At 43.3% G+C, this 21,416-nt stretch overlaps 1 protein-coding gene across 6 annotated transcripts in view; it reads left to right on the forward strand.

The window, feature by feature from the left end:
* Positions 1–465: 465 nt before the first annotated feature.
* Il1rap (interleukin 1 receptor accessory protein) overlaps positions 466–21,416 on the forward strand; it is a 135,945-nt gene continuing 114,994 nt past the window's right edge. For 5 of the 6 annotated variants that reach the window (XR_009586921.1, XR_009586922.1, XM_060370156.1 and 2 more), the window contains exon 1: positions 466–850. The gene's annotated coding sequence lies outside the window, so the exon portion shown is untranslated. Of the gene's footprint in view, positions 851–1,628; positions 1,709–21,416 lie in introns of those variants that run through there. The other variant, XM_060370157.1, reaches the window with a different exon arrangement.

Genomic DNA, 21,416 nt, shown 5'->3' on the forward strand with positions numbered 1-21,416 from the left:
TCGCCCATGTATTCATCTTCTTTTTCAGCTTAATCGTCCCGAATGCCAGCTTAGTGGCTCTCATTGGGCTGGGGGTTAGGAGCAGCGGACGGTACGGACGCGTCCTACTGTCAGGATGGGTGCTCTCTTTCCAGCGCCTACCACTTCTAGCAGAGCAAGAGAGCGCCTCTGGCCGAGGACAAGGCTGTGCTGCTTCCGATTCCTGTTGCTCTAGGAGCTCGGCACATGGTGGGCTCTCCAGGGTGCAGCCCGAATCGATTCCTGGCCATTAGTCTGTGACAGGTGAATACGCAGACTGCAGGGACCTTAGGTTAGTGTCAACCTGGGCTGCAGGACCGCGGTCTTGGACGGAGCGAGCTCGCGTGCCTAGGTGTGCAGAGGGCGCCGTACCTGCCCTGAGCGCTCGGCCGAGCGCCCGGCAGGCTGCAGCGCTAGCCCTTCCTCGCGTGCTCCGCCCTGGTCCCCGGTGGCCCACGCGGGGGCACCCAGCGCAGCCTGGCATCCGCTGGCGGGCGGGCCCCACGCGGCTCCTCCTCGCAGCGTGCGGAACTGCCCCGCGTGCCGCCCCCACTCCAGCCCCGGGAAGCCCCGATTGCGGGCGGAGCGCGAGCCACCGCGGCGGGTGGAGCCTGCGGCCGCCGGATCCCAGGGCCAATCGCGCGGTGGCAGGGGAGGAGCCCCGGAGGGGGAAAAAGAAAGTGCGGCGGAAAGTAAGAGGCGAGTCGAGGAAGGCTGCTGGGATCTGGGTCTCCTGGGCTCGGCTTGGACCAGGGCGCGGAAAGAGGCAGTGGCCGGCCACCCTGCACCCATCCCGTCATTGTCGCCGAGTCTGCTCGGCTGGCCCAGGAAGGTGAGTCTCGCTCTGCAGGGAGGGCTGGGTTGAAATGGCCAGCCGCAGTAACTCGGGGTATTAGGAATTCTTGTAGATCGGCTCCTCCAACCCTTCTGTTTTACAGACAGGAAAACTGAGACGCGGGGCCAGACAGCGGCCACCGCTAAAGGACTCTACTAGTTAGTGCGCCGTCGGGATTTGAACCCAGCCACCCGGAGCCCTATCTTTGGTTGGTAGGGCTTAAGTAAAGCTGTCGTGGGGACAGCTGTCCGGCTCTGTGATCTGTACCAGTCTCTCGGTGCCTAGGGTTCTCAAGAGTGCGCTGTAAGCGTGAGGCTGTGTCCCAGCACACCCACTCCATCACGTCGCTCGTCGCTCGCAGCCCCAGCAGTGACAGCCTGGGGAGAGGCTGCCAGCAGCCTAGCTAGCTCCTTCCCTGACCTGCTTTTTATTTATTTATTTATTTAACCCCCTTTGAGGGAGGCTCCTGCTTAGGGTCTCTACCAGGCTTCTGGTGAGTTCGGGGAGAGGTAAGAGAAAGGTTAATGTTGGTCACCCCTCTAACAGCCTTGGAGGCAGCAGGAATGGTTGGGGGTGGGGGGTGGAGGGGAAGAGACACAGGATGCCTGTCCTTTAGGAGCTGCTGGTTGATGGAGCCTGTATACTCCCTCCTTTTACCTCTAAGTCCTGGCTGGGAATAAGGAAGCCTGGTTAAAGAGAAAATTAAAAAGACGAAAGCAAACTTCTGCTGCTTCCTCTAGATGTTTTCTCCTCTCCCTCCCTCAGACCACTGGTTGTGAAATTGTGAGCCAAGGGGCCACGGGAAACATCAGACACTTTGCAGTGCAGATTCCTGGTTAGCGACGGGCTGAGAAGGTCTGTTTTCTATCTGTGTCTTTGCCTTGTGGTGGCTGTGTGAACTTGGGCAGTTGGGTCCACCTTTGTGGCCCTGTTTCAAGCGGCAATGGACACTCGCGAGCTCACTGTAAATCCTTGGGGGTAGGTGGAAGACAGAACAGTTAAAGTGACATGTTCAGAATGGTTGCCTGGCCTGGCAACTTTGGTAAATATTGCTCGGGGTTTGAGAAAGATGGTTTCCTACTACCTCGTAATGATTTTTCTTTTCTTTTCTTTTTCTTTTTCTTTTTTTTTTTAAATCTGGAAATAGAATGATACTTTCCCCTTTGGAGTTTGAGCATTTAAAAATCTATTTTAGCAGTTATTTATATGTGTGTGTGCGTGTGTGTGTGTGTGCACATGTGCATGTGTGTTTTTATGCACGTGTGTGGGGAGGTCAAAGGACACTTCTTGGGAATCCTATCTCTCTTCCTACCATGTGGGTGGAATTCTTTCAGTGCTCAGCATTGAGGGGAAGCATCCTTACCCGCTAGGCCTGACCAGTTCTCTGCAGTGTTTTCTGAATCTTTTCCACAGATAGACTTGGTTGTAAAACTGGTGAATTCCCCCCTCGTTTTCAGGTCAAGCCTCCAGTTTGTGAACTGCCTTGAGAGGGGTTATCCTACCTTGCCAAAGAGGGCCTTGTATTTGATAAAGGATTTTAAAAAGACAAGACAAGAAACAGAAGCTTGAAGTTATAGCAATGCCATAGATTGGGCCAAGCCTTCTATTCCTGCTCATAGGTCCACCTGACAATTTCACATTCTTTAGCTAACATCAGAAAGCAACAGATTTTTCTTTTTTTTAATTTATTTATTGTTTTATTGATTACAGTTTATTTACTCTGTATCCAAGCTGTAGCTGCCTCTCGGGTCCCCTCTCAATCCCACCCTCCTGCCCTCATGTCCTCTTGAGCCTCTTCCCAAGCCCACTGATTGGGGAGGTCCTCCTCCCCTTCCCTCTGTTCCTAGTCTGTCAGGTCTTGCCAGGATTGGCTGCATTTCTTCTTCTGTGGCCTGGTAAGGCTGCACCCCCCTCAGGGGGAGGTGATCAAAGAGCAGGCCAATCAGTTCATGTCAGAGACAGTCCCTGTTACCATTACTATGGAACCCACTTGAACACTGAGCTGCTATAGGCTACCTCTGTGCAGGGGTTCTAGGTTATCTCCATGCATGGTCCTTGGTTGGAGTATCAGTCTCAGAAAGGACCCCTGTGCCCTGATTTTATTTTCACTCCCTGTGGATCTATGTTTTTTAGTCTCTTCTGGATACTAATTTGCTTTATTTAAACACAAACAGAAACATATGCTCACATGAACCATCATATCTTACTCTTTTCTTTTAATTAAGCAGCTTCCATAGACACCCCTACCCTTCTTGCATGACAATTGATTTTGCGTTGATCCATACAATTATTTACTACCATCTACTGCCATGCTGCAAGTCCCAAAACCGAGTAGTTAGCATTTATAAGGGGCTGCCTCCTTCACAGTCCACAGCATTTGCATGCAAAATTGATGACCTCCAGGGAGGGGGTGGAACACATCTTGAGAGGAGATTTGGTGAGGCCCACCTAGGTGTCTCCCACAGAAGGCATTGCCACAGGACAGAACCACATCTGTCTGTCAGCTTGTTCCTTGCGCTTGCGTTGTGATATCTTGGCTAGGATATGTCTGAATGTGGGCATTAGAAACCAGGGACTTGTAGGGAAAAGGGAACTGTTTGTAGTAAGGCCAAAACTAGGGGATGGGAAGGACATTGAAAACAAATCCCTTTTGGTTCTGGGCTTTTGAAGAAAGTACATTTTATCTTTCCTGATTTATATTATTATTTGTTGTTATACCCAAACTGTGTGTGTGTGTGTATGTATGTATGTATGTATAGAACTGTAAAATTTCCAATTGTGTCCCACACCTATTATTATTTTGTTGTTGTTGTTGTTCCTTGAGTAGCTCTTGGAGATGATCATGGCAAGTATATTAACAATGGGAGGGCCTATGGTGTAGAAAAAGCTACCTGATTTTATATTCTGGATCTGATACATAAGTTGATGGGTGATACTGGGGAAATTGTTTCAACTTTCAGAGATTTCTGTTTTATCCAGTTCTTAAATGACTTAAAAAATGCTTATGCTAGGCTTTCATGTGGAAATGAAGTTCCATGCCTAGCATCAAGTGCCTGCAGTAGAGAACTGCTCGTTAAATAGCACCTTTTCTCAGCTTATCCTCATTCCTTGGGAAGAAAATTAGAGTGAGGCTTGCAGAAATGAGAGGTTTCCAGGGTCACACGGTTGGTGACTTTCTGCCCTAGCAATGTAGTTCATACCTCTGAGTTCTTCCTCAGCTTCTTTCAAGCCCTTTCCCATCACACCTTGTTACCTCTCCAGCAGGACTTGAACAATTTGTTTTCGTTCTTAGATTGACCTTATTTGGCTGGTGATTTCAGGTCACAAAGTGAGTTATTTTTTTCTGCTATGAGAGCAATACTTCAACATGGCTCTGTAGAGTTTTCGGCATTGACTCCTTGTTGTGTTCACACAGATGAACAGGGCAGCATTCTGTTCTCATGTATTTGATGGGATGCACCTTCAGATTCTAGTAGGAAAGGTACTCTCAAGACACAGAGATGGTCAGGTGTGGTGGCATGTGCCTGTTATCCCAGCACTCGGGGAGGCAGAGGCAGGCAGAGCTCTGTGAGTTCAAGGTCAGTTAGTCTACAAAGCACTTCCAGGACAGCCAAGGCTACACAGAGAAAACCCTGTCTCAAAAAACGAAAAAACTCAAAAGACCCCAAACCCAATCCAAACCAACCAACCAACCAACCAACCAACCAACCAACCAAACAAACAAACCCACCACAGAGATCAGGGTTATGTCAGGCTGATCTTCTGTTCCGGATGGCTTCCTCATCCTGCCTTCCTGATTGGTTGGTGGATTGCACGATGATTAAGGATGAAATGTTACAGGTAGCCTAGCCTTCTTCAGCTATCTAACTACTTCCTTGGACAGAGTGGAATGGAGAGAACAGCATGTGTAATGCTTAATCTTTATTGTCAGCTTGGCAGGTTGTAGAATCATTTAGATTTGTGAGACACACATCAGTGTGTGTGTGTGTGTGTGTGTGTGTGTGTGTGTGTGTGTGACAGGTGGAAGGCATTTCCAGAGAGGAGCGATTGTGGATGAGGGAGACCTACCCTAAATACAGACAACCTCCTTTTGGATGGAGGCTTAAATTGAATAAAAGGGTAAAAGAAAAACATCAACAGAACAGCTGCTTTTCCGTGTATGTGTATGTGTGAGTATGTGTGAGCATCCTTGTTAATCATGATGTAAGCAGCAATCCCCCACCTACAACCTCCCACCCTAGTAATGAATCTTCTCAACCAAAATAAACCCCTCCTCCATTGAGGAGCCTCTGTTAGGTACATGGGTTGCAAGGACAAAGAGCTCACCAATAGAGTATAGTAACACAGCATTTGGAGGGAAACAATGCTGTTACCACTAACCACTGGTCCAGAGCTTCAGTCCTCCTTGTAGGCACTGATAGCTTCAGGCATCTAGAGCAAGATGAATGAAGTCGGTGAGGCTGTTGGTCCATGGAGATTCTTCACAAGTTAGGCTTCTTTCCTTTGTAGCTACCAGACAGGCTTATGAATGTACTTCTAGGAGAAATGTTAGGCCACTTGGGAGGCCATGTCCTCTCTTGCTCCAAAGTAGACACTTGGCATTGTCTTACCTGGTCTAATTGGAAAGTAGAGTGTGGCCAGAAGAAATCAGAGGACGGGGCTGAGGGAAAACCAAAAGATTATCTTGAGCATACACTTGGCTTCATTTGTTGCCCAACTCTTATCAGGCCATTGCTGATGGCACAGATGTAGGATTTAGTGAGTCATTGTTGCTTTGCCTGCAAAATATTAAAGAGAGCCACCTACTGTGCTCTTTGCCCATTTTGGAAATTGTTCTGCAGGGGGAAAGAAAAAAAAAGGCACCAGAGAACAAGAAGGTTACAGAACACTTGGTATTTGCTATTCTGGAGGCTCTAGTCAGGTTAGCCACTCACTTGTTCATTTCTTTGTAATGTAGAATGTGTAACGTATTATGATGGGGCAGTTAGCAGAGTTTATCAACCGAGAGTTCTAGACTCTCTTCAAGTACCTGAAGCACGTGAGTCTGAAGGGATGAATCTTACATTCTACAGCTTTTTAGTAGCTACTTAGAAATAGTACCTTAGGGTACTGAGTCTCTTTTTCTCTCTTTCTCTGTTTGTCTCTGTCTCTCCTTTTACTATCTTTCTTTTATTTGTTTGTTTGTTTGCATTATGAGATAGAGACTCATACTCCCTAGGCTAATTTAAGGTGTAGCAAAAAATGGACCTTGAATTTCAGATATGCTTCTCTCTACCCTCCCCGAACCCCAGCACACATTTTTTTTATTGGAAGTATTTTATAAGCACTATTTTTTCGGTTATTGACCTCTACTGAGGAATATACAGAATGTTCTCCCCATACTGCCTCACGTAATCCTTGTTATGATTCTGTGTGTTCTGTTTTGAGGACACTGAGTCACATGACCCATGTCATGTAGTGATGCTGCTGAGACTCGTCTTTTTGTTTCATCTTAGAGCTGGGAAACGCTTAACGTTTCCCTGACTCTGGACCAGAGCTGAATAACAGCACGTAGACCTGTGCTCATGCCATTCACACACCAACACATAATCGTGAGGTTACTTTGTCTCTTTGAGGCCTAAAATGCGAGTGAGATAAGTAATTTCCAAAGTTATTCTACCGTGTCACATCTGATGTCTTCTTTTCAGCTCAGCTCTTAAATCCTATAATCATGTGAGTTTTTTTGTTGTGTTTATACTTTTTAAATTATTATTTTTATTACAAATATGAAGTAATGGGGGAAGGAACTACAGAGAACATGCCCTTATTGTCTGATGCCAAAATGTATTTTCCTACCCAAAAGAAAAATGCAAGAGGAATGATCATGTACATGTAATTGTTGCCTTTTCACTTAGGCACAAAATAACTACTACGTTTATAACATATATCTCTATCAATTGTCTATCTGTCATCTATCTCTCATCTATCTATCTATCTATCTATCTATCTATCTATCTATCTATCTACTCCACCTATCATCATGTATTATCAATCTATCTAAAACTGTCTCCCTTTTCCAGGTGAAAGAACTGATATGTAAAGGAACATGTAGATTTGCCTAAACTTATGTAGCCTACAAGATTAGGACATACTGCAATAAAACGCCTTTGGACCACCTTACATTAGTTATTGGATATTGCACTGTAAAATCTGTAGGCCTATATAGCTGCTTTCATAAGTGCCTTCTGATTGATGTGAGTGGAGTAGCTGTAGTCTTGCTACTTTTATTGTTCTCTTTCCTTCCAAATCCTTTCCCAATTCTACCTGGTTCATGAAACCCCACTTAAGTCCTTATACCACCTTGTATATGTATTTTCATATAGAAAACTTCAAGACAATTATTTATATTTTTGCCTGTGTCCTTAATCAGCATTTAAGTTATTTGGACATGGTTTATCTTACCCTGTGCCTAGCGCAGTGACTTGTACACACAAGAAATAAACCGAGTGATTGATAAATTAATAGTAGATTCAATAGGCATATGATTAGCTTCCTTCTACTCTAGTATAGAATTTCTTCTTTTAAAGGCTGCCTTTATAAGACAAATTATTTTAATTTTTAAATTTTTGGTGGCTATAAGACAAGTGATAAAGAGACACAGAGTCTAACAAGATTAGACATCACTAGCTCAGTGGTAGGAAAGCATATTACATTTCTATCCTAATAAAGGATGTTTTTCCGCAAACTGTGAAGGATGATGCTAAAGTGCTGTCTTGCTTGTAACTGACCCGAAGGATAGTGTCAAGTGCCACAAATACATAACCCTGAAATAAAGAAGTTTCCATGGAAGTGGACAACGGCAGTGAGCTTGGATCTTATGATTTTATACTAAGATCTGATCTTATGATAAAGTTAGGGAGGAATCCATCTCTCCCACTATTCTTTGATGTAATTGGCCTCAGCCGAACAGGTAATCTCTTTGTTCTAGTTTCTTTCCGCCAGGTGCTTGTCATTTCTTCCTGAGTGGCACATGTGTCCTTGTGATTTCCCTCATTTCTGAGTCTCCCAATCAATTCTGAAGTGAGCAGAGAAGAGAGGGAAGCACTTTGTAAACTCGGGTTTCTGAAGATGTTCTTTTCACGGGCAGCACAATCCTTTAAGCCAGTTATTGTTGGAAGCTATTGTGATAAATTGTGGCTGTGTGACGCAGGTGGCTTAGACATCACGTGACCTTTCTGGAATGCACTTTGGAGAGGTTATTTGTTCTGTCTCCACCTTGTTTTCATCCTAATCTCTACAATAGGATAGTCAAACCTCCATCATAATTTGTTTGGTAGGTGACAGTCACATGCTGTGACATTTGTTAAAAGCCTGGCACATGGAGACAGTGGCCTTTATCATGATTAACAGCAGCGATAATGATTCCCGGGGCATGTCCATGTGGATACTGGGTTAGACAATAAAAGGTTCCCTGTGTTCAAACAAAAACTTCTATGTGAATATATGCACATACATATACATTATTATTTTATAAAATTGAATGCTTTGAGGTAATTCAGTCAGATGTTGGTAACACATTTCATCCCAGGCAGCAAAGAGCGTAACCATTTGCTAAGGCCTTTGTATGTAGTAAGCAGTGGCACAGAGACTTGGATATTCTTGCTTTCGAACTCTCTAAAAGCGTGACAAGACCCTGGTCTCCTTCAACCCCCAGCCATTCAGCCCACCAGCCTGGAATGGATTTCTTCTGTAGGCCTGCTATTTGAAACGGAAGCATGAGGGTATGGAGAGAACACTCTCTTTGGTAGCTGCTGTAAATCTGTGGCTGCAGATATGGGCTACAGATATGCAGGTATGGGTGATAGTGTGCGAGGCTGACAGTGGACCTTCCCTCTTTCCACAAAGGCACTTGTGCTTCACAGTCTGTGAGGCATCACAGTCACAGACATCTGGCAGGCTTATCAGCCTCGGTGAGCATCATGGGAGGATCCAGAATGGTACCTCTGTGTCCTGGGGAATATGGTTCCACATTGTTTTTCTGACTGCAGATTCCTCTATGCTCTGAAATCCAGGTTTGCAGATGGGAAGAGATGGTAACCAGGTGGGTTAGTTATACCTAAATTTGCTATTTTAGAAGTAAAAATAGAGCCTTAAAAATATGAAGCAAACACAATATTTTATATTATATTACATATCTTATACTATTTATTTATATACTTTATATAACATATATTTATTTTTGTATTTAATATAATTATAAACATGTTTATATTATATAGAAATGTAATATATAATTATATGTATATTTATGCAATTTTTGGCTTCCATTTTGGTTCTAGAATTATGAGTGCATTTTTTTGGGCTTTTCAAAATTGTTCGTGGGAAAATCTTAGTTCTTATTAAAATAAAGGAGTGCATTCAGTTTTTGAACATGGTTGACACTCAGGAATAACAGGACACACAAAGCCAACACTTCTCAGGAAAGTTTGATTTTAGTTTTCTAATTGTAGAGTTCAAATGATGGAGACAAAACTTGAAAGAGTTTCTGAAAAGTTGGAGACCCTGAATTCAGAATTAGATTTAAGTCTTAGATATTGCATGCTTCTCCTGTTTAAACTTAGTTTTCTTGTCTATGAATTTATAGTAAACATGTTCTATTTATCTCCTAGGTGGTTAGATCAAGTTTCCACACATTATTTAATGATTGCATTTATTTAGTCTACTGTTTATTTTTGTTCCAGTCCTACTTGAAAGTAAAGTATACATGGTCAGGAACATTTGTTTACTATGACATTGTAGGAGGCTAGAAAGATGTCTAGAAGATGTTTCCTAATCATGACTCAATAATGCATATACAAGCGTGTGGGTAGATGCCAATATGATTATATATCCCCAAGAGGTGGAAATAAATATTATAACTGGATAAGGAAACAAATTGCATATGTGTATATGTAATAATGAAACAATTCGATACATGTATATACAAAATACATATGTATATATGTGTATATGTGTCTGTGTGTATGTATACATGAGTACAGGTAGATTATTGTAGAGTTTATTTAGAATCCTTCACGATGACATATGTGTGTGTGTTTGAATATAAGTCTGTGTAGCCAGACCTTTTTAAGTTTTCTAAATCTGCCTTTGCAAGCTGAGGCATTGAAGAGTTGTTGTTTGGGTATGGTACTGTCAGTTTGTGAGGAAGACCAAAGAGTGAAAAATATTATAATCTGTCTGTCTAAGATGATTTGATAGACAGGCAAGTAGATTACAAGAAAAGAGACCAAAACAAAGAGATTTACCTTTTACAGGAAGGTAAACTGAGATTAAAATAACACTGAAAGATGAATGAGGACAGTTTTCAATGAGGTAATCAGAGAAGGCTGTCTATAAGATGTCATGTGAGTTCTTCATGAAAAGGCTGTGAAGGAACCAGGATAGAACTGAGGTCATTGCTGAGGTGAGGGCTGGGTTAGGCAGACATGCGGAAATAAAGTTTTGTGGTAGTCAGGGGGTAAGAATAGATCAGCCCTGCTGCCATAGTTAGGAGCCTGGATATTACGTGAAGTAGTGGGGAATGTCACCAAAAGGTTAGGGTGGTGAACACTGAGTGAAGCCAAGCAACTTATTTACCTGATGAGCAGATAAACCATCCTGACCTTCTAAGAGCTGCTGTGAGTAGGTGAGAAAGGCCATTTAGTTTTAAACATCTTAAAAAAAAAAAAAGAAATAAAAGAAAAAAGAAAAAGAAATTAGGTGAAGTAGGCAAGACTGGATTCCTTTGGTTTCCCTCCAATGAATCTATCCCATTTCCAGTTGCATTAAGTAATGGAAGGAAATGTATGCATTGCTCAATTGCATTCGTCAGGGGAATTTTACAGTCCTGTGTAGGTGTTTTATGTAATCAGTTCCCCAAAACATCAAGGCTAGGATTATTTCCTTGTAAATCTTCAGCTACTGGTTTCTGAACCTTGCTGTGCCGGAGAGTCAGAATATTTAATTCCACACGAGGTAGTCTCTTCACACTGACTTCGTGAGTTTGTACGGTTCCCACCCAGTCTAGAATTGGCATGCAGGCAGTTTTCCTGTAGAACCTTCTGGGCCTGTGGATATGCAATCTCATTAGTGCATCGGAAGATGAGTTTCAAATAGCACGGCAATGCAAGCCAGGTATTGTTCATGTGGTCTTTGAATATTCATTTTTTAAAAGCTTAGAATTACCCTGGGGGACAGGTATAAGTTATAATCAACATTCTGCAGAAGAAGAAACGAAGGTCCAGAGTCACAGAATTAGTCATTTTCTAGAGCCTGTACAATGGCACCATTCTGTACTTTGTAAGAGATGACCTTAACATTTATTCCTTTCCATTTATCCCACCTACTTCATGCTGCTTTATGTAAAAGAAATAGTTCAATGAGTGTACTTAATCCACGAATCAATATGCGGTCTGTTCTTTGAGATTACATCTCTTCATTAGCATTTAGTGATAAAAAACATGGGCTTCAGACTGTGATAACCTGGGCAGACAAATCATATCAGCACCCTAGGATTGATAAAATTATTTCACATCTGTAAGTGTGTTTCCTCATCTGTGTTCTTGGCTGTTCTGGAAATTAAATAAAGTAAATATCTATCTATCTATCTATCTATCTATCTATCTATCTATCTATCTATCTATCTATCTACCCAAGTTAGAAACAAACAAACTAACTAATAGATTATAACAAACCAAATCAACAACAGCAACAAATTATTGCCACCATTACCTCCAGGTATGCATTACGGGCTATGGTGATAAATAAAATCACATATTTCTTACATTTATTTTGCTTTATTTTTAATCATATATATATTATATATATGAATATATATATAAACTATATATATGAATATATATAAATTATATATATATAATATATATATATATATATATATAAAATTTCTTAGCAGAACACCTGGAATGTAATTAGTACTCAGTCTAATTTTGCTATGTTATTATATTATATTTTTGAAGTAAAATAGCATGCCTATGCTCATGTATGCATGGAACTCTTCTGTTGTGCATGTTTTAATAGCCCCCCTTTAAAAATGAGAGCCAAAGATCCAGTCATAATCGGTGACATTAACTTTGTTGCAGGACCCATTGTGGCATCTTTCTCAGAGCAAGCATGCCTTATGGATCCCGAAAGGGCCTGTTCTTGGAAGAACAGCCAGGTTCTGGGGATTGCATGGGAGCAAAAGGTGCTCTGACACTCGTAGACATTGCTTTCCAACCCTGCCTAACCTTCTCCAGACTTATTCTGCCTAGCTGGAAAGTTACTTTATATTCTAGCAATGGCTTCAGAGCAACCTGAGTCAAAAGGGGAAAAGCAGCAAAAGTCCAGCCATTTTCTCCAAGTAACACTTAATGGAGGTCAGTTCATGGAGTCTCAGAGGTGGAGCCTAAGGCTGGTCCAAGGTCTGTGTGCTAGCAGCTGTGCCCAAGGCTTTATATTCATGACCTTATTTAACCACGGCTGCAACGGGTTTTAAATTTTGGTTGCAAACCTAAGTTATAAGTAAGCAAGCAAACAAATAAATAATAACAAACCAAGCCAAAACAACAGCAACAAATCGTCCCCACCATTCACTCTGTGTGTGCATCATAGGCTATGATGACCAATAAAATCAGATATTTCTTAACATTTGTTTTGCTTTATTTTTCCTAAAGACACAGTGGGCAGACTAGCGGCGCCGGGGGGCCCGCCCTGGAATGAAGAGATGTTTGGCAGAGAAACGAGACAGAGTGTAGTTGAGAATCTTTCTCTACTTGGCAGCGTGGGCACGTGCTTTTGAAGCAGCTAATGCAGCGAGCCCAGTTCTGTTAGGTGGACGCATCTGTCTATGTCGTTGTGGGATGCCGTCGTGGTGTTCATTTACAGGTAGCTCATTTTGAGCTGCAGTGAGAGAATACCAAAATCTGAGCACTGGATGGAAGACAGGTTGATTTCTGCTGCTTCTAGCAGCTAGGAAGCCCATGGTGGACCTGCCACGTCTGGATAACTATCATGCTATATAGACTTCAGAGTATTTCTTCACTTAGGAGAAAAGGGAGCCGAACTCACCCTCTTATCAGTCCACTGCCCTAACAACAAATGTCCTCCTAGCAGTATGGTGTTAAGTGTTCAGGAGGGCAGAGAGAGACTTCCTGGGTTCAGGACCACTTAAATGGCATACCTCTCAACATGTTTATGTTGATAACTAAATTTTGAATACCTCAATTTTAGGAACACACACACACGGAGAGAGAGGGGTCTAATTATGTGGAGAGGATAATAAATGGCCCCCCAAGGGACAGCTGGGGCCTGAGGAAACTCTCTAACTAAGGACTTTGAGAAAGAGCTGGTGCAAAGGCTGTGACAAGGCAGTACTCATAAGGAAAACCTAGCAAAGGGGATGGTGATCTGGAAACCACAAGGACAAATTGCACCCCTTCACTCTATCTGTTAACCCAATAATTGGTTATACAAGAAGGGCTGCTATACCCAGCCTTGTGCCGTCATACCTGCCTGGCTTCAGACTTGAAGGGTCAGATCCTGCAGGCATCAGATGAACAGCAAACATGGTTTCCACTTAGAAAGTGAGGTAGGAGTGACCAGTAATGTCCTGAGCAGGGGTGGTCCAAAGGCATCACAGACTGCTGTCCAGGCTGCTGTCAGATTAAAATTGCTGTTGTACATTGCGAGGCACAGTGGTTTCAACCTGTATTGTTGACTACAATGACATAATGACATAGCTCCATATCTTCACAAGTCCACGAGGACATTTTTTTTTCTGACATGTGAGAAGTCCATACACAGTGGAGCATGGGCTTCAACGTGACCACGGTATTATCATTTTGAGAGGAGAGATCCCATTAAGGAAGTTGCTCATTTGCATTAGTAAACGAATGCTTTTTGACTTTCCTAAGTGGCCAGCGGAGCCTTTTCTGATCCACATCCAAGTGCCTAGCAATTTAGAACATGCTTGAGTGTCCATTATGCCACTTGACTTGATCATAGCTCTGTCAGGTCAGTTTGTTCCGATTTCGATGTGAGAAAGCCATAGCTCAGAGGTTGGAATGACTATCAAGTGGTCACTCAGCTCTTGATAATTGGATCTTATTTGTTGGAGTTCTGCATGTTCTACGAGTATCTTTCATCGCTCAGCGTCACTGCCCAACAGTTTTGCTGGGACACATCTTTGGTTATGCTGTGCCCCTGTTCTAAACGTGTCTATAATTTTTAGACATTGCCTCTTTCAAGGTCCCTTTCCACTGAAACAGCCGGCTTCCAGTAACCTGAGTGGTACTGCTTCTTCGCTTCCCATGTAGCATTTTGAAAGCTTCCATCAAACACAAGGCAAAGAGGAAAGTGTCTTTCACAAAAATATAACCACGCAAGCGCTGAGACGCTTCTGACTGCACACCCTCCGGTGAGGCATTTCTCGAGTCTTCCCAGTCAGCACTTCTAGGACACACTCCTGAATATTTAAAATTTGGATTTTCTGGCTTCCTACATGTCACAACGCAGCTGAACTTACTCACTTGTCTTGACCTATTTAAAACAGATACTTAACATCCAGTGCAACATTGCCTTGAGAGCTCGGCAGCCGAGAAGCCGGTGATTAGATAAGCTATGATCACCATTCAGTGCAGAGAACTCCAGGGCAAACATATTTGAGGTGCCTACTCAGTCCTTTCTTTTTGTAGCTAGTGACAGCAATACAGACATAAGGGAGGGAGGAAGTGTATAGGAAGCAAGCTTGTACAGACGCCATTGCATGGAGCCTATCTCGCGATACTAGATTGCTGCGGTCAAAAAGCTAAATGCCTGGCATTGCAAAAAAGCTGTTGAGAAAGATGCCCTGTTTAGAATCAGCCACAACTATCCATAACTACTCTTCCAAGGTCTAGTATAGGTCCTCTTAGTGCAGTGTGGTCTTTCTTTTGGTTGAGAGCTCGCATTGCCTTCAGTGTGCCACTATAGACATGGGTTTCCAACTCCTTATATTTGTTATAGTGTTTGGGGACATGTTTAGCAGAATCAAATGTTAGAAGGAAGAATAACAACACTAGCTAATGACTGAGTGCTGACTCCATGTCAGGTGCTTGAAGGAGCTAGTCACATAATCCCCTCCTTACGACCCTGCCTCATGCCTGCCACCAATGCTATGGGGGCACTTCCCTGACTCTTTTCATCTTGCTGAGATAGACTCAGCTTGGCTAGGTGACTTGTGTGGCAATAGAGGAGATGCTGGCTCTGTCTGCCACTAAAGCCTGTCTTGAAGCCCTCAACCTTGCTGCAGGGTACTAGGCCTTTTGCTGTGTCTCCAGGCTCCTCCATAGTTTCCTTCCATGTACAGCTGAGCATTTTGTAACAGAGACATAGTTAATGAGCTGGTGTGTCTGGCAGTTTTTTAGAAATTCACTCAAAGCTGAGCCAGCCCCCACTGGCCCTTTGCATTTCCGGTCTTACTGCTTTCTTCTCTCCTTTATCAATTCTCTTTTAGGCTCAAAACTCCTGGGAGATACCTTAATCAATCGTTGATGTTTTAACGACATTTTACTGTCCTGGGAATGTTTTTCTCATCCCCAGGGTTAGAGAAGGGGGTAGGGGAACCACCGTGGCGCCTCCAGTTAGGAAAGTGAGCTTTATGCAGATAACGAAGTTGTGTCAGATGGAGCCAGATATTTCTGTTAAAGACGGTCACTTGTCTGACATCATCCCAGACATCCCAGTCAGGACAGTTACACACAGTTACAGAGGACCAGGATCCAGCTCCACATATTAACACATCATTATGGGGAAGGCCATGTGAAAGAGAGGTTGGTAATGGCTTCTCTATGACAACAGATGTTGAAAGAGGGCCTAAACAGCTACTTGGCAAGGGTTTTACAGGCAAATTTAAATATCGGGGGGGAAAAAACAAAAGAGTTTGAATCGAAATGACATTTAAGAGTCTTTCCGGCCTGGAGACTCTGTCTTGAATTCACTTAGAAACTTCATATTGGGAATAAAGGTTTCCCCTTGTTATAATTAATACCAACTAGAGATGCCTCCTCCTCCCTCCCCTGCTGTGCTTCCCCCTTCCGAACAACTACTCAATTTAAGAAGGGGACTCAGGACAAGGAAGGATGCGGCTCCTGCCCACTTGGCAGCGCAGCCTTTCAGAATGGGGGACTTGTGTCTGGCCCTGGCACCGTTCCGTCAGGCCCCCCGACCAGCCCAGGCCTGTCTGTGACCAGAGCACATGGGAAGTGCACATCCGTGTAGAAAAGCCACCCACTAGCTGCCAGCTCTGGGCTTCCTTTCTTTTCTAACTTTGTGTTACTGAATGCAGCCTTGCCCAGGGCAAAGCTCTTGAAGGAATGGCGACACACCCAGAAACAAGTTCCAGTCAGACCAGACAGGCACCCCCTGAACACTATTCCCCCTTTGCAGCTGGCAAGAGATGAAAAACGCGTCTTTCAGACAGGCTTCTTCTTCCTCTTGCCATTTCAAAGGCAAGCTGCTAGCAGGCCAGGATGTCAGGGATGTAGCCACCATCCTCACCCTGTTTTCTTTTGTTCTTTTCAACTGCTTTATCACCAGTTCCAAAGCTCCGCTGTTCAAAAATGATAACCCCTTAATGCCAGAATTCAAGCAGTCTATTCACTCTTGACTGTAGGAATGTTTCCTCCGTGGTTGGTCTGGTCACTGCTTCTGAGTTACATAAGGCGATCTGGCCCCGTCACACTTAGAGATGCTTCAGCACCCGCTTCAGCTTCATCGCAGGAGATATGCCATCTCAGGATGTTTTGTTCAAGTCTATCACACCGGGATATCTCGGACTATGAATTTCTGTCCCTTATCAGGAAGGCTCAGCATGCCTAGATATCTTCGGTTAGGTCAGTCTAACTGTTGCCAGGAAATAAAAATGTTACAAACTTGGTAGCTGCGGGAACTCCGCAGGGATCTGTTCAGAGCTGCCTGTAGGAAGTTTGGCCAAGATTTCCCACGTGCCCCATAAATCTTAGCTGTGTGATGGGAGAGAAAGGCAGCCTCGGCTTCTTCAGCAGCTTGTTTATTGCTCCTGGGCCCCAGAAGCTGTCTTTTGACACAGGACCCTTGCTTGTTTAGACATGAATCTTCCTTGGCATCTAAATGGCATGTTATTTTTAGGGGACATTTCGCAGGGTTTGGAGGAAGCATAGTTCCATCACCCGAGAAAGGCCTGATCTGAGAATCAGAAGACACCCTCACATTTCTACTCAAGAGTTATCAGCATCCTGAAAGGCACCTCCCCTGCCCCGCTTCTGTGTCCCAGCAATGTTCCCAATGACATTATTGACGTTGTCGGAGGCCCTTACTGATTTTCCAGGGGCTATCTCCGTAGATAAGAAGGGTGAGGGAAGTAAACAAAGTAGCAGCAAATTGCAGGGTGCTGACTTGGTAACACGAGTGTACTGTTCTAAGTAATTCTCAGAAAGCCTTTGTTATCACAAGGGGACCTGTGAGGGCATCCAGCCAGCCTTGCTTGCCACAGGGATAACCCCATTTGCTTCTCTCTGTTTGCGGAGAGCTGGTTAGGAGCAGGACTGGAGAGCCTCTGGGAAGCTTATAAAGATCATTATCTTCAATGTGCTCATTTGAAAAACAAACCATGAGGTCCTTGTCAAGTGTTACTTGGAGCTATGATCTCAAGCACCGCGCCTCGCCGTGCCTCCTGAGCAGTGTGTATTCACACGCGCAGCTTTTAGTTCAGTGGGATGGCCACAACTTAGAGAACGGGCGAGGCTCTTTATTTCAAAGTTGGTTGACTCTGAATAATGAAATTTGGTGGTCAGAAGGCTGCAAGCAAGCTGCTTGCATCCATACAGAACTTTGTTTGCCCATCCTGAATGTATTTTCCTCCGTTGTGCACTGGGAGTACAGAAGTCAACAAATGTCTCTTTCTGTCCTTTGGGTTTTCCTTCTCTCAGGGAACTATGACTCATGCTTAGCTCCTCCCCAGAGCTGCTCACCTTCATATGATCACAATGAGGTAAAAAAAAAAAAAAATCAAGTTTTCTGCAAACCAAGGCTAAGTGCACTGTAGGTCATAGGGCATCAAGGAAAGCTACAGCTACAGTCCCCACCCACTAATTTTGAAGTCCCGGAGTAGCATCAAATGGTGGCGTAAAATCCACATGCCTGTGTTATTACTCTGATTGTTCCCAGCCACTCACTGGCTTAGGATCGATCGATCTAGCTAAATTCATGCTTTTGTCCTTCTGTCGTTTGGTGAGGTAGGTGAGCCCATGTCTTCCTCAGGTCTCCTATGACTGAGGGTTTTATATCTATCTTGATAGGGCATCTCTCTAAAGTTCCGTGCTGTACTGCAGTTTTGCAGCAAGTATCCCAGGAAACCATGCATTTGCTGACGATTCAGATCCATCCTTTCGAACATCCACTATTTTTCACAATGCATTTGATATCCCCAGGGCCCATTGAAACAAATAAAACTTTTAACAGTAAATGGCCATAGACACTTACGTCTTTGGCTCTCTTTGTTTTTCCTTTTATCGTTTTCTGTTAAAACTGTTACTTTTGGGTATGTGTAGTAAATGTATGCACACATATGTGTGAGGCAGTATGAGCACAGGTGCATACAGCTGCAGAGCCCAGCGAAGGATATTCCTTGAGACAGGCTTTTTGCTGAAGGTGGAACGTGCTCCTTTCTAGCTAGGAGGGTCCCAGCAACTCCTACCCCTAGCACTGGGGTTCCACACAGACAAGGCCACACCCAACCTAGCTCTCACAAAGACAGGTGCCGGCCATCCAAACTCAGGTCCTCCTGCTTCCGCACTGGCCCAGTGAGCCATCGCTCAAGCCATCTTCTTTTAAATAGGTTGGGTCTTCTATATGAACGCATCTACTTATAAATGCCTTTTTATTAGGTTTGACCCCTCCCTGCTTTGAGAAGGGGATATAAAGAGAGCTACATTAGAATGAGGAGTAGAGGAGCTATACTGGACAGGAAACTTTTTTTTTTTTTCCACATTGTTGCATTCTAGTTGTTGGCTATTGAGTACTTTTTGATAACTGATATACTATGCAGTCATTGCAACTGCCTGGTGGTGGTTAACACTTTCATTACGTGGGCCTATATTTCCTCTTCATTCAGACGTCACTATCTTTGGCCAACAGACTCATGTCAGCTGTTTATGGTAGCATTGTGGGATGCCTTTACTGTCTTTGTTTTAGAGGAAAATGAGCATAAGCTTTAGTGTGGTATATATAAAGGGGAACCTTTCTTTTTTTTTTTTTTTCAAATCAAATTGCTGTTAGTGGGGAAATGACTGAAGTACATTATGGTGTAGCTGTGCAATTCAATCCCATTTAGTCATTAAGAGGAAGAAAAAAAAAACTGTTACACGAACTGATCTGGGAAAATATGATTGATGTATTGTTAAGTAAAAGAGGCAAATTTAGATCCACGCACTATTCATTTTCTACAAAAAGGAAATGTAAAATGTAAAAATGGAAGACTTTGATTTTGTTAGTTACATGTACTTACTGGGAGGGAGAACTGATGAATGCTGAATGGAGAGAATGGGATACGGAATAGTCACACTCAATCTAAATAAATTAGAAAATGGGTATAAACTCCTCCAACATTATTGTGAAAGTTCAAAAATGTACAACGAAGTTGGAAATAGGTTTCAGTGATTACCTATGTATCTACCTCTATTCTATGAACTCTATGCAATGGTTGCTTTGTTAGATATCTTTTGTACGTTGTGCTGTTTGCAGACTTATTCACTTGCTGAAAGAGCTAACCTGTAATTCATTTCTAAGTGAACTGTATCTCCTATCCCAGAACATGTGTTATATTTAAAGGTTTTGCTGATTTGGACAGAAGCCTGAAGAAGTATCGACAGAGAATTCCTTAGATGCTTTTACTTGAGATACCTTTTCTCTTTTATCACTAACAGTATTGCTAGACAGCCTGCAGTAAACTTGTCCTTCATGCTTCTGCATTGGGAAACCCATGTGTCATCTCTGTCACTGATACTCAGTATTGACCATTCTCTATGCCTCTACATGTAGGCAGTTGTGCAAAACACTATGCGTTCTTATAGCCTCATTTGGTTTCTTTTTTGTGATATTGCACCATGAAACATTTCCACAAACAATCAGGATCGAGAATAAATATAAATGATGTGTGCTTCCACCAAGTTGTTGCTTGATGTTAGGATACTTGGGAGGAACATTGCAGAGAACTTGGGGCCGTACATAGGTCCTAATTTTATCCTAAATAACTAATTTGAAGAAACACTGTTCATTTGAGACTAGGTTGTGATGAACGGAAAAGTGGTTATCTAGGTCCAGGCTGAAGATCTGTAATCCTGCACAATTCATTTTAACTACTGGGATGTGCCAATCTTACTGCCTACCAGACTTTCATTCCATCCCCTTCCCACGCACATGGGGAGGCTTTCCTCTTGCAAGAAAGTCAAGAACAGGACCATTCTAGTCCTGCTCCTCTAAGTTCTTTGTCTATTCTTCTGCAGACTAAATACCTCATGTCATATCTCATTTCCTCTAATATTTCCTTCACTTTTCTGCTTTGAAAGTTTTGATCAAATTGTTTTCTCTTTTTTGTCTTCTCCCTTTTTACTTTCCTCATTTCCTCTTCATTGGGTGCTCGTTCTGGTCCCCTACCTACCCACACAGACACACTGGGTTCTGTTAGATCTGCTTCTCTCCCTGCTTAGATACAGTTCTCCCATTAAAACCAAACAAACAAACAAACAAAAAGTTTCTAATCCCAGGGGTCAGTTCTAACAGCACTCCCTACCTGCACTTTGTCTCACTGTTCTTTCTCAACATACGGCCTTGTGAAGCAGCAACCACAACGGCCTCTGTGGGTTGACCAGAGCCACAGAAGCCTGTCTTCCACCAGATTTAAAAATGCAAGTATCCACGCTGCCTGTATCTTTGGCTATCCTCATGGAACTCATCAGTGGGCAGCACTGTCAGAGAGCAGCTCTTTGAAGCCCCTTTCCTTTGGTTGCTCTTGAGTCAGTGGCGTCTGAAGCTGTGACACGTGATCAGAACCCACCCATATCTACAGCTTTCCTCTGTAAGGCAAGATGGAGTACTACATATGTACAGAAGGGCTGCAAGTGTGTGCTCCTGAAAGAGAGCCCATGCTTTCAATGCAAGGATATGAAGGACTCATCCCACTACCAAGTAGGTTTCTTCTGTTCTTTGAGAAAAGCTATAAGTAGGTAAATACACAACAGAGGAGTCAGCCATGTCAAGATTTTCATCAGGAGAGCTGTTTGCATGCTGGTATTATCATGGTTTTGTTTCAAAAATCAGACACTTGATCACAAACATCACAAGAGTAAGAACTGAGATTCTATGACCTCAGGGAAAGAATATTTCCTCCTTGACTTCATTTACCAAAACCAAAACAGCAAACGGAGAAGGGGAAGCTTCATGGTCTCAGCAGGACCTCCTCTATTTCCTGTTCTGAATCATCAGGTGTACTGTCCTACAGTGTCCCTCTTCTGCCTGTCCCCTGGATCTG

The sequence above is a fragment of the Meriones unguiculatus genome, chromosome 17 (genome assembly GCF_030254825.1).
Source record: "Meriones unguiculatus strain TT.TT164.6M chromosome 17, Bangor_MerUng_6.1, whole genome shotgun sequence".
NCBI lineage: Eukaryota > Metazoa > Chordata > Mammalia > Rodentia > Muridae > Meriones > Meriones unguiculatus.